Source organism: Lemur catta, chromosome 7 (assembly GCF_020740605.2).
Source record: "Lemur catta isolate mLemCat1 chromosome 7, mLemCat1.pri, whole genome shotgun sequence".
NCBI classification, from domain to species: Eukaryota; Metazoa; Chordata; class Mammalia; order Primates; family Lemuridae; genus Lemur; species Lemur catta.
The window spans coordinates 45,692,619-45,703,266 of NC_059134.1; the positions used below are offsets into that span (position 1 = coordinate 45,692,619).

General features: G+C 38.8%; 1 pseudogene; it reads left to right on the plus strand.

The window, feature by feature from the left end:
- Positions 1-260: 260 nt before the first annotated feature.
- On the plus strand, positions 261-4,902 carry LOC123642003 (annotated as a pseudogene).
- Positions 4,903-10,648: the final 5,746 nt, after the last annotated feature.

A 10,648-nucleotide genomic window follows, 5' to 3' on the forward strand; every position in this document is an offset into this window, starting at 1 on the left:
TGACCAAGATGCTTCCTTCCAGAACAGGCCACACTTGAGTCCCAGGCCTCATTCACGGCCTGAGCACCTTAAGGAAAACAGCAAGCCCAAGTTTCTGGTGTCTGCTTGGCATTTCATCCAACAGAACACAGAGCATCTTGCCCTGGGCCATGCCATCACCTGAAGGATTAGGGACCATTGCAACAACTAAGAGGCACCCAAACCAGCTGTGGGCCTTTAATGGGGACGATTCCTAGAGAAAGTGATGCTAGAGGTAAGACATGAAGGACGACTACTCACAGGATATTGTTGACAAAAGAAACAGCACTTACAGAGGCACAAGTGTAAAGGTCAGCTGTCTGTGATAAACAGCAAGGGGTTTGGCAGGACTGAAATATAGAGTTCTTATGAGGAAGTATCAGGAAAATGGTTAAAAAGGTAAAAAGAAAGAAAAAAGAAAAGAAAAGAAAAAAGAAAAGAAAAGGAAAGAGAAGAGGAGAGAAAAGAAAAGAAAGAAAAGAAAAGAAAAAAGAAAAGAAAGAAAAGAAAAGAAAAGAAAAGAAAAGAAAAGAAAAGAAAAGAAAAGAAAAGAAAAGAAAAGAAAAGGGAAAAAAGAGGCTTATATAATTTGCTAAGGAGTTTAGAACTTATCTTTAAGGTGATAAGGAGCCACTGAAGGATTTTATAGGTAGATTGGCATGAGCAGATTTTTGTTTCTGTAATATGCTTGTGACAGAGTGAAAACAACAGAAGAGGGGAGGGTGAGCCAGACCAGGGCAGATGGTAATCTACTGTACTTGAGAAATAATGAGGGTCAGAACCTTGGAGATGGTGAATTCAGGAAATGTTCTGAAGCAGAATTGGTATAAATGAGTGACTGGCTAGAGGAAGTGAGTGAGATGGAGCAGTCTAGGACATCACGTGGGTGTCTGGTGATTAACAGAGAGAGTAGCAGCAATTGCTGAGTCGGGGAATGCCCATGGAGGAGCAGACTTGTGATGAGTTCCGTGTTAGATGTATGGAATTGAGATGACTGTGAAACTGTAGTTAATATATCCAGTAAGCAGTGGATAATGGGAGTAGAGCTCAGGAGAAAGAAAATGTTAAGAGTCTCAGCAGGAAACAGCAGGCCCAAAATGATCACTGAAAAGGTGTTGTGGAAGGAACTATTTACAAAGTATGAGCAGAGTTAGGAAACTAGGTAGAGATTAGCAGGAACTAGCAACAGAAGAGAAGGTGCAAGGGAAGAAAGAGTTTTTTGAATCGGTAAGAGCTGAAGCTGTAGGAAAGGGCCACCTGAAAGGCAGTGTGGTCCTGGGAGCTGGGAAATGCCACATTCCTTTCTTTCAAAACTGCCCTCACGTCTCAGATAGGCTGCCTAAAACTATGGCAGTTGACTGTGTGAGATACACTTGCCCAGGAGAGGGTAGTCAGTCACCTGTAATAGTTTGCCCCTTGCATTGGCTTAGGGAGACTGACCCACTAACAGTACTTTAACCGATTATCCCTGGATTAATACAGCGTTACATCTCTAAGTAACACTGACAACTGTTTATCTATATAATCCTAATTTCCTTATAACCAGGACAATCAGTTAAACCTGCAAATTAATTAAAATCAGACGGGACTATAGAGATCACCTATCATAGTTTATTATTACCACATCTCTTGATATGCACACACCTAGGAACTAACACTACATGGGGATACATGAAATCAGAGGATAAACACATTTATATACTAAGGCATTCATTGTACATTAGATTTATGTAAAACACCTAGAATGGTGCTTGGCCATATGGTGTCTAAATATACATTAGTTTCATTCCCCCTTCTTTTTTTTCATTATAGATGAGATTTTAGACAGTGTAGCCAATTTGCTCAATGCTACCATGAGTTCATGAAAAAAGTCAGGACCAGGAAAAGAAAGGATTGTGCATCTGCTATATGCTTGCAACTGGACATGGAACACATAAAATCCCATTTATCTCATATAAAAGTCCTTGTAAATTAGATTGGAACCCATTTTCTAGCTTCCATTCTGACGGCTTTTTGCTACAGCATGCTGTTTCTCTTTGGTTTGAATCCTCCTCTTGCTTAATGTATAGTTGAATTAGCTTCCCATGGCAGAGAAGCCCACAGAGACATTCACATCTAATTTGCCCTCTTGCTGTAGCATTTCTCCTGCTTACCATGCTGACAGGTGGCTCAAAAATCATAAATGGATGGAATTCTGGAGAGGTAAAACAGAGCAGCTGGCAGGCCAAGGTCGGGATGACACCCAGGTTCAAATGATTTTAGAAGATTGGAATCAGAATTGGAAATCCTTCCTTCCAAATTCTTTCCTGGAGAGAGTAATTCAGGATAGTCCCAAATAACTTCTCACTTTTTTAAAATAAAGAATATCATGTGTTATGCAATTGCCAACTTGGAAACACTTGCAGCAAAAGAGAGAGACATGGTACATAGCAGTGTTTCTTTCAGCATTCTCCAGAGATGAGTCTGACATACTTCTGGCTCAGAAGCCCTGGCCAAGGAATTGTAGCCACTGCTAACATCATCCATCTGTGTGGACAATATAAAAATCCATTCCGCCAACAGATGGGCCAGGCTGCATTGGATAATGTCTAAGGAAAAGTAGTCCTTTTTCAAGATTATACCTTTATTGCCCTATGGGAGGCCATGTTGGTTAATTTATTTTAACTCAATATCACCATTACAGATCTCTCTGCTGCTCAGGAAGGACAAGCAAAGCCTCCAGAGGGACATTTCAGAGTGCCGAGAAACATGCAATTATCTAAACCAAACACACACAACTCAATATAAATTCTCCTTGCCCTGCATCTATCCTTGACTAAAGTGACAAATTTTGTCTGGACAGAGAATGCAAGAGGTAGAAGAGGGAAAGAAGAGGCTTAGCAAGCTTTTAGATAAAATTTTTATTATATTTTAAAGTTTTCTTTGGATCAAGAGTTTATGAATTCTAGCCAAAATTCCTGGCAAATGAACACAGGTTTTCCAGAAGACTAAGAATGGGAAGGTTCCTACAAAGAGAGGTGGACTTAATACGTCCCAGCTCTGTTAGTTCCTAACTGTCTCAGAATCCTCATCAGTTAGAAGTCCTCCTTTGCAAGATAAATGGTGGCTAAGGCAAAATGTTTGTGATCAATGCCATGTGTTAGCTGTTAATTATTATTATTAATTGTCATAATAATAAGTTCTACCCTAAATAAGATTTGCATTAGATTTTTGGCAGGAATGTGATAGTACAGCTGTGTGCTAGAACGCTAAAACTTGAACTAGATCTTCTAATTTCTGGTCCCCATGGAAGAGCTACCTCCACAGCACCCCATTTCCTCCTCCTTTTAATCGAACTCTGCTATAACACAACATTTGTAAAAGAAGTCACCACTTTCAGATCAAAAGTGTGCATGGCTAAGTGTGTCCATTTCTTAGAGAAGCACAGTTATGTGGTTAAGCATTCTTCTTATCCTTCCCTTGTGTCTGCATTGCCACAGAATGATATTAGATGACAGCTGCTTTGGTTACACTGGTTGGAATGGAGTATGAGAAAATAATGTGAAAGCAGAAGTACTTTTGGTTTGAATAAATATTGGATCAACAGCAAATTAAAAGGCAAACAGACAGACTGTGACCTGGATTTGGGCTCAACAGACCCGGGTTAAGATTCAAGTCCCTCACTAACTAGCTATGAGATCTTAGGCCAAGTAATTTAATTTCCTTGAGTCATAGTTCTATTTTCTGTAAAATAAAGATGATAAATGCACCCAGCCTAACTCAGTGCTGTTTGGAAGATAAAACATCATAATAATGTGCACAAATGTTTTTGTAATTATAAAGAACTAGAAAAAAATACTAGCTGTTAGCTGTTATACTAACCACTAAAATACTAAAATGTTTCCTCTCAGTCTGCTACCAGCACCATTCTTCCAGTTGCTCAAAAATTGAACCCTTCCTTCCCTCAGCTGCCTAGCGCTGCTGCCCCCCGCACCCCACTCACCACCCCCTCGTCGCCTCTGGTCACCACTGTCCTTGGCTGGAGTCAGAAAAAAGGCTACAAACTTCCTAGTCCATGAGAAGATCTGGTTTGACAAGTTCAATTATGATGATGCAAGATGCAGAAAGGAAATTCCATGAGCAGATGAACGGGCCTGTGGCTGCCTCCTCGCGCCAGGAGAACAGCACCAGCATGATCCTCTGAGATGCTGCAGGAGCCAGAGAGAATATCCAGAAAACTCTGGCTGGAAATTCGGACCCGGAGCCCTCAGCGGCCAGATGGAGACCACAGTGAGCTCATCACCAGACCGCCAGCCTGGAAGTGGAAAACCGGAGCCTGTGAGGTGTGGTGCCGGATCAGCAGCAGGCTGTCCCCAAGCTGGAGGCCCGGCCCAGCGTGCTTGAGAGGAGCTCACCCACCCACCGGGCCACAGCCCCGCAGACCCAGCAAGTGTCTGCCAAGTGGAGTCTCCAACCAAGATGGCAGCCACATCAGCCAAAGATGACGAGGAGGATGACATTAACCTGCTTGGCAGTGACAACGAGGAGGAGGACAAGGAGGCAGCCTGGCTGTGGGAGGAGAGGCTACAGCAGTACTCAGAGAAGAAGACCAAGAAGCTGGCGCTGGTGGCCAAGTCCTCCATCCGGCTGGACATCAAGCCTTGGGATACTGAGAGACTAATGGCCCAGCTGGAGGCCTGTGTGCACTCCTTCCAGCTGGATGGGCTGGTCTGGTGGGGCTCCAAGCTGGTGCCCGTGGGCTACGGCATCGGCAAGCTACAGATCCAGTGTGTGGTGGAGGACAAGGTGGGGACTGACTCGCTGGAAGAAGAGATCACCAAGTTTGAGGAGCATGTGCAGAGTCTCGACATTGCAGCTTTCAACAAGATCTGAAGCCTGATGAGCGCATATGTGAGTGAGGCCCTGCCACCATTAAAGACTGAGTCTCCTAGTCTCCTGCCCAAAAAAAAAAAAAAAAAAAAGCATGCTTGACTGCTCTCTCTTTCCTTTCTTCCTTTTTCATAACTCTCAATGGATCTAACTTCAAAATATATATATAATCATGCAACTTTATGGAATTCATTTATTAATTCTAACAATTTTTTGGTGGTATCTTTAGGGTCTTCTATATATAAGATCATGTTGTTCGCAAACAAGGACAATTTCACTTTTTCCTTGCCAATTTGAATGCCCTGTATTTCTTTCTCTTGCCTGACTTCTCTGGGTAGGAATTGCAAGTACTAAATTGAATAGAAGTGGTGAAAGTGGGCATCCTGTCTTGTGCCAGATTTTATAAAAGAAGCTTTCAGCTTTTCCCAGTTCAACTGGATTTTAGCTGTGGGTTTGTAATATATGGCCTCAATTGTGTTGAGGTACATATCTCCTATATCTAATTTATTGAGCATTTTTTATCATGATAGGATGATGGATTTGTCAAAAGCTTTTTCTGCATCTATTGAAATGATCATATGGTTTCTGTCTTTCTTTTTATTAATATGGCATATCACATTTATTGATTTGTATATGTTGAACCATCCTTGCATCCTTGGGATTAATCCCACTTGATCATAATGGGTGAACTTTCAATGTGCTGTTCCATTTGAATTGCTAGTATCTTGTTGAGAATTTTGCATCTATGTTCAAGAAGTATTAGACTGTAGTTTCTTTTTTGGTGTGTTCTTGTCTGGTTTTGGAATCAAGAGAATGCTGGCTTTGTAAAATGAGTTTCAAAATATTCTCTCCTCTTCAGTTTTCTGGAATGGTTTGAAGAGAATTGGCATTAGTTCTTTAAATGTTTGGTAGAATTTAGCAATGAACCTACCAGGTCCTGGGCTTTCCTTTGATGGAAGACTTTTTATTACTGATTCAATTTCCTCACTCATAGGTCTGTTTATATTTTTCTATTTCTTCATAATTTAATCTCGATGGTTTGTATGTGTCCATTTCTTCTATATTATGAAATTTATTGGTGTATAGTTGTTTATAATAGTCTCTTATGATCCTTTGTATTTCTGTGGTATCAACTGTAATGTCTCCTTTTTCATCTCTGATTTGATTTGAGTCCTCTCTCTTTTTTTCTTAGTACAGCTAAAGGCTGGTTGACTTCATTTATCGTTTCAAAAAACCAACTCTTCCTTTTGTTGACCTTTTGAATTTTTTGTAGTCTATATTTTTTCTTCCACCAATTTTGAGTTTTATTTGTTCTTGTTTTCCTAGTTCCTTGAGGTACATGATTAGATTGTTTATTAGAAACCTTTCTTCTTTTTTGATATAGGTATTTATTGCTATAAACTTCTCTCTTAGAACTGTCTTATAGCTTTTGATATGATGGGTTTCCATTCCCATTTGTCTCAAAAAATTTTTAATTTCCCCCTTAATTTCTTTATTGACCCCAGGTTATGATCTAGCAATCTCACTACTGGATATATATCCAAAGGAAATGAAATCAGTGTGTTGCAGAGATATCTGCACTCCCATGTTAATTGCAGCACTGTTTACAATAGCAAAGATATGGAATCAATCTAAGTGTTCAACAATGAATGAATAAAGAAAATGTGGTATATATACTGTTCAGTCATAGAAAAAATAAAATTCTGTAATTTGCAACAACATGGATGAACCTGGAGGACATCTTAAGTAAAATAAGCCAAACACAGAAATACAAACACTGCATGCATGACCTCATTCATATGTGAAATATTAAAAACAAACAACAACAAAAAAGTTGACATCATAGAAGCAGAGAGTAGAACCGAAAGAGTGAGGTTGGTCAACAGGTACAAAGTTATAATTACATAAGAGGAATAAGTTCTGGTATTCTACTGAACAGTGGGTGACTATAGTTAACATATTACAAAATAGCTAGAAGTGGGGCTTTGGAATGTTCTCATCACAAAGAAATGATAAATTCATGAGGTGATAGATATGCCAACTACCCTGATTTGATCATTATACAACATATATATGTATGAAAACATCAAATTGTACCCCATAAATAGGCACAGTTACAATGTGTCAATAAATAAATATATACAGACACACACATATATGTAAACAGAGAATCAGAATACTTCACACCAATCTACCACTAAATGGTTCAAGATGCCATGATCTCCTGTCTGGATTCAGCAATAGTCTTTTAAACGGTCTCTTTGCATCCACCTTTGCTACAGTATATGAGGTCTGTCTAGAAAGTATCCAACCATGTAATATGAACATGTTATATGAACAATGGCTAGATACTTTGCAGGCAGACCTCGCATTTTCAATACAATACCCAGGGTGATTCCTTTAAAATAGGTCAGATTAAGACACTTTTGCTCAGAATCTTCTAGGATCTTTAGTGACAGTAAAAGCCAAAACTTTTATAATCACCTTCAAGATCTTTTTATTTCTTTAAGGCTGTCTTGCTAGTGAATCAGAACACATATGTTGACACAACTCCTGAGCTCTGAAGACCATCTGAGAAAAAATGAAACCATTCACCTCCATCTCCCACAGGGCTTGATAGAATTCCAAACCAGTTCCCCATCTGCTATTGTTTGCTTGCTTCATTACAAAATGTGGCTTTGGACCAGGATCTCCAAGATTTAGAAACCAACCTTTCACCATAGGCTACCTGGAATCCTCCAAAAAATCAGGGAATCACCTTACAGTGAAGTCAAGGGAGAGAACAGAGTTGATTTTTCGTGTAAGTCCAAAAGAGACCATTGTATAATGTTTGGCCTCTTTGTGCACATGGTGTTCCCTTTGCCTGGACTGCATTTTCTTGTCAAAATCCCACCCACTCTTTCAGGCTGAGTTTAGATTCCACTGTCTTCCTGGATCATTAACTAATCTGTCCAGTCAATAGTGGTTGTCCCTTCTTCTACCCTACAATGATTTGTCTTTTCAGTTTAGCCTGTAAATCATTTTCCACATCTTAACTGACTGGGTATGTCTGCTAAGTACTGATATCTTATCACTCTTTGAAGACACAGTTAGTAACAGTAGCTCATTATAACATTAATTCTCTAGATGAAGTAGGAAGTAGGTCCTTCAGAATTTCAGGATGAGGATTAAATGGGGACGGGAGAGGGCAACACTTTCCTGCAGGTTCAAATACCCTCTCAGAGAAATCTGGGCTCCCGCTTCAACATCCACCTCCTCCTACCACTCACTTCAATGTATTGACTCTATTAGGATGTTGAAACTTGTAAACTAGGCTAATGATTCCCAAAAGCAAATTGAGGAGAGTCCTTCAGCAGAATTGTCTGGGGAAAATTTAAATACATAGATTGATAAACTAATTCTCTGGAGTCCCTAAAATTTCAGATTAAATAGATCTGGCCCAACACCTAGGTATATGATGTAGCATCAAATGTTCAGCAAATTTTAGCAATAACCAGCTTAGCAGATAATTTTAATAATTTTTAAGGGAAGACAGGGGCTGAGATGATAGGAGAAAAACTAAATTAAAAGGAAAAGAAAATGTAGAAAATATGACCCCGGCATGGCACAAGAAAGAAGACAACTTGGCTAAAGGATGCAATTTTCCAATTTAAGATCATTTTGTTTTCTTTGTTTTGCCATTATATTCACTAATAACCCTCAAATCAAAATTTGATTTAAGCTTAGATCACTCTCATGGAATGAATATGTGGGCAAAAGATTATGATACCCTCTCCTTTGGAAGTTATATTTCTCAGTATAAATTACTAACTGATATTCTAGTAACTATACATCAATCTCTGGGTGCTTGTTTACTGTGAGTTTGTTCTAAAAGACAAAATCGGGTTTCTGAACCTGCAAACCTTGAAAAAGAGGATCAAGGAGAAATTTGCTCTGTTAAAGACCCATACGTTAGCATCTGCTAAATGCCAAACTACATTTCACTCATTCATCTGTAGTTAATATATGAGAAATGACCAATGGGGAGGGTGGTCTGGAGACCTAAATATATTTCTTAATTCTGTGACTGATTTGCTTTGTGATATTGGTCAACAGAAAGTACCATTTATGTGGTTCTACTTCTATGTCCAAGGCATTGTCCTTGACATATGTATATCATCCTATTTAATTGTCTCATCAACCCTGAAAAAAAGAGGTAATGTGTGATAGGTATTTTTAGATTCCTACACATTAGCAATTCTCTCCTTAATCCCTAGAAAGAGAGCCCAAATTTGATTAAAGATTCTTGATTCATAGAATATATACAAAATAACTGGAGCTCTAGAAGCTGTCTTGGATGCTAGGGTGATTTTAAGAATAGAAGCCATTTGCTAAGGATACAGAATAGAAATATCCTGGATTCCTGATGATACCAGAAGCCACTATACCTTCCCTAGCTTTTCTGTCTCCATAATTTTTTTACATAAGAAAGAAATAAGCCACTTTTATTTTGGGTTTTCTTTATATGCTCAAAATAATCCAAACTGCTACAGAATTGGACTCTCAGATTGAGGAAACAAGATATAATGAGATTATGTAATGTAAGATCACGTAGCTAGTAAGTACTAGCAGAAATTCTTGGCCTGACATATTATTCCAAGGCCAAAGTTCTTTAATTTTTCATGACCTCAAAAAAAGATATTTTGCTTTTATGTTTAGTACAGAAGTGGCAAACTAGTATCTACTGACACTTTTTATGTGTCAGGCATTGTGCTGGGTATTATCACATACATTATCTCATTTCTCCTTTAAGCTCAGGTTTTCCTTTATCTAAAAATTAAGTAATATAAGTAAATTATCTGTTCTTTTCATCTCTATAAAACCAAAACCAAAAGCCCTTTTCTACATTCTAGCAGGGAACACTTGATGATAAATAGCAAAGGGTTAACTAACATCTTTAAGTCATGCCAGCTCCACGAGAGAAAATGATCTGTTCATCTATGATAAACACTCATACACTAACATATAAGATTCAGATAAATGAACATCACACTTGTTCTTATCTTGCTTCCTTTTCAAAGTCACTCACACAGTGTGGAAGTCATATAAGAAACTTAAGACCCATTAGAAATAGGATAAAGGAAAATAGAAATAAATAGCTCTCCTGCTAGAAGAAAGAAATGAAAAAAGAGAGAGAAAAAAAAGCTTGTTCTCCAAAGCAGCAATTCCACATTTTAAAGTTAAACAAAGAAGAAACACACACATGAGATGACACGTGAAAACAGAGTAAGTAAAAACTAAAATTAGGAAATTTTGGAAACACCATATACCATTCTATGTTTAAGTACAATTAAAGCATTGAGTGTTAAAAAAAATGAAGCCTTGAAAAAAAGAGGCCAACATCAAAAAGAATAAAATCCTGCAGTTTGCAGCAACGTGGATGAAACTGAAGGTCATTATTTGAAGTGAAATAAGCCAAGTACATAAAGACAAATACCACATGTTGCTGCTCACATGTGGGAGCTAAAAAGTGGATCCTATGAGGATAGAGAATAGTTAAGTGTGGGGGCCAAGATGGTGGACTAGAAGCAGCCTGAACACACTGCTCTCATGGAGAGGATTGAAGGTAGCAGGTGAATATCCCCCTCCAGATTGATTGTCTAAGAGAGAGCACTGTCAATCACAAAAGACATGACAGGAGGCACTCAAAGTGAAGGAGCAGGAAGAGAGGTGACCAGCTCTGTGGTTTGGAGGTACACAGGGAAGACAACTGCACACATGG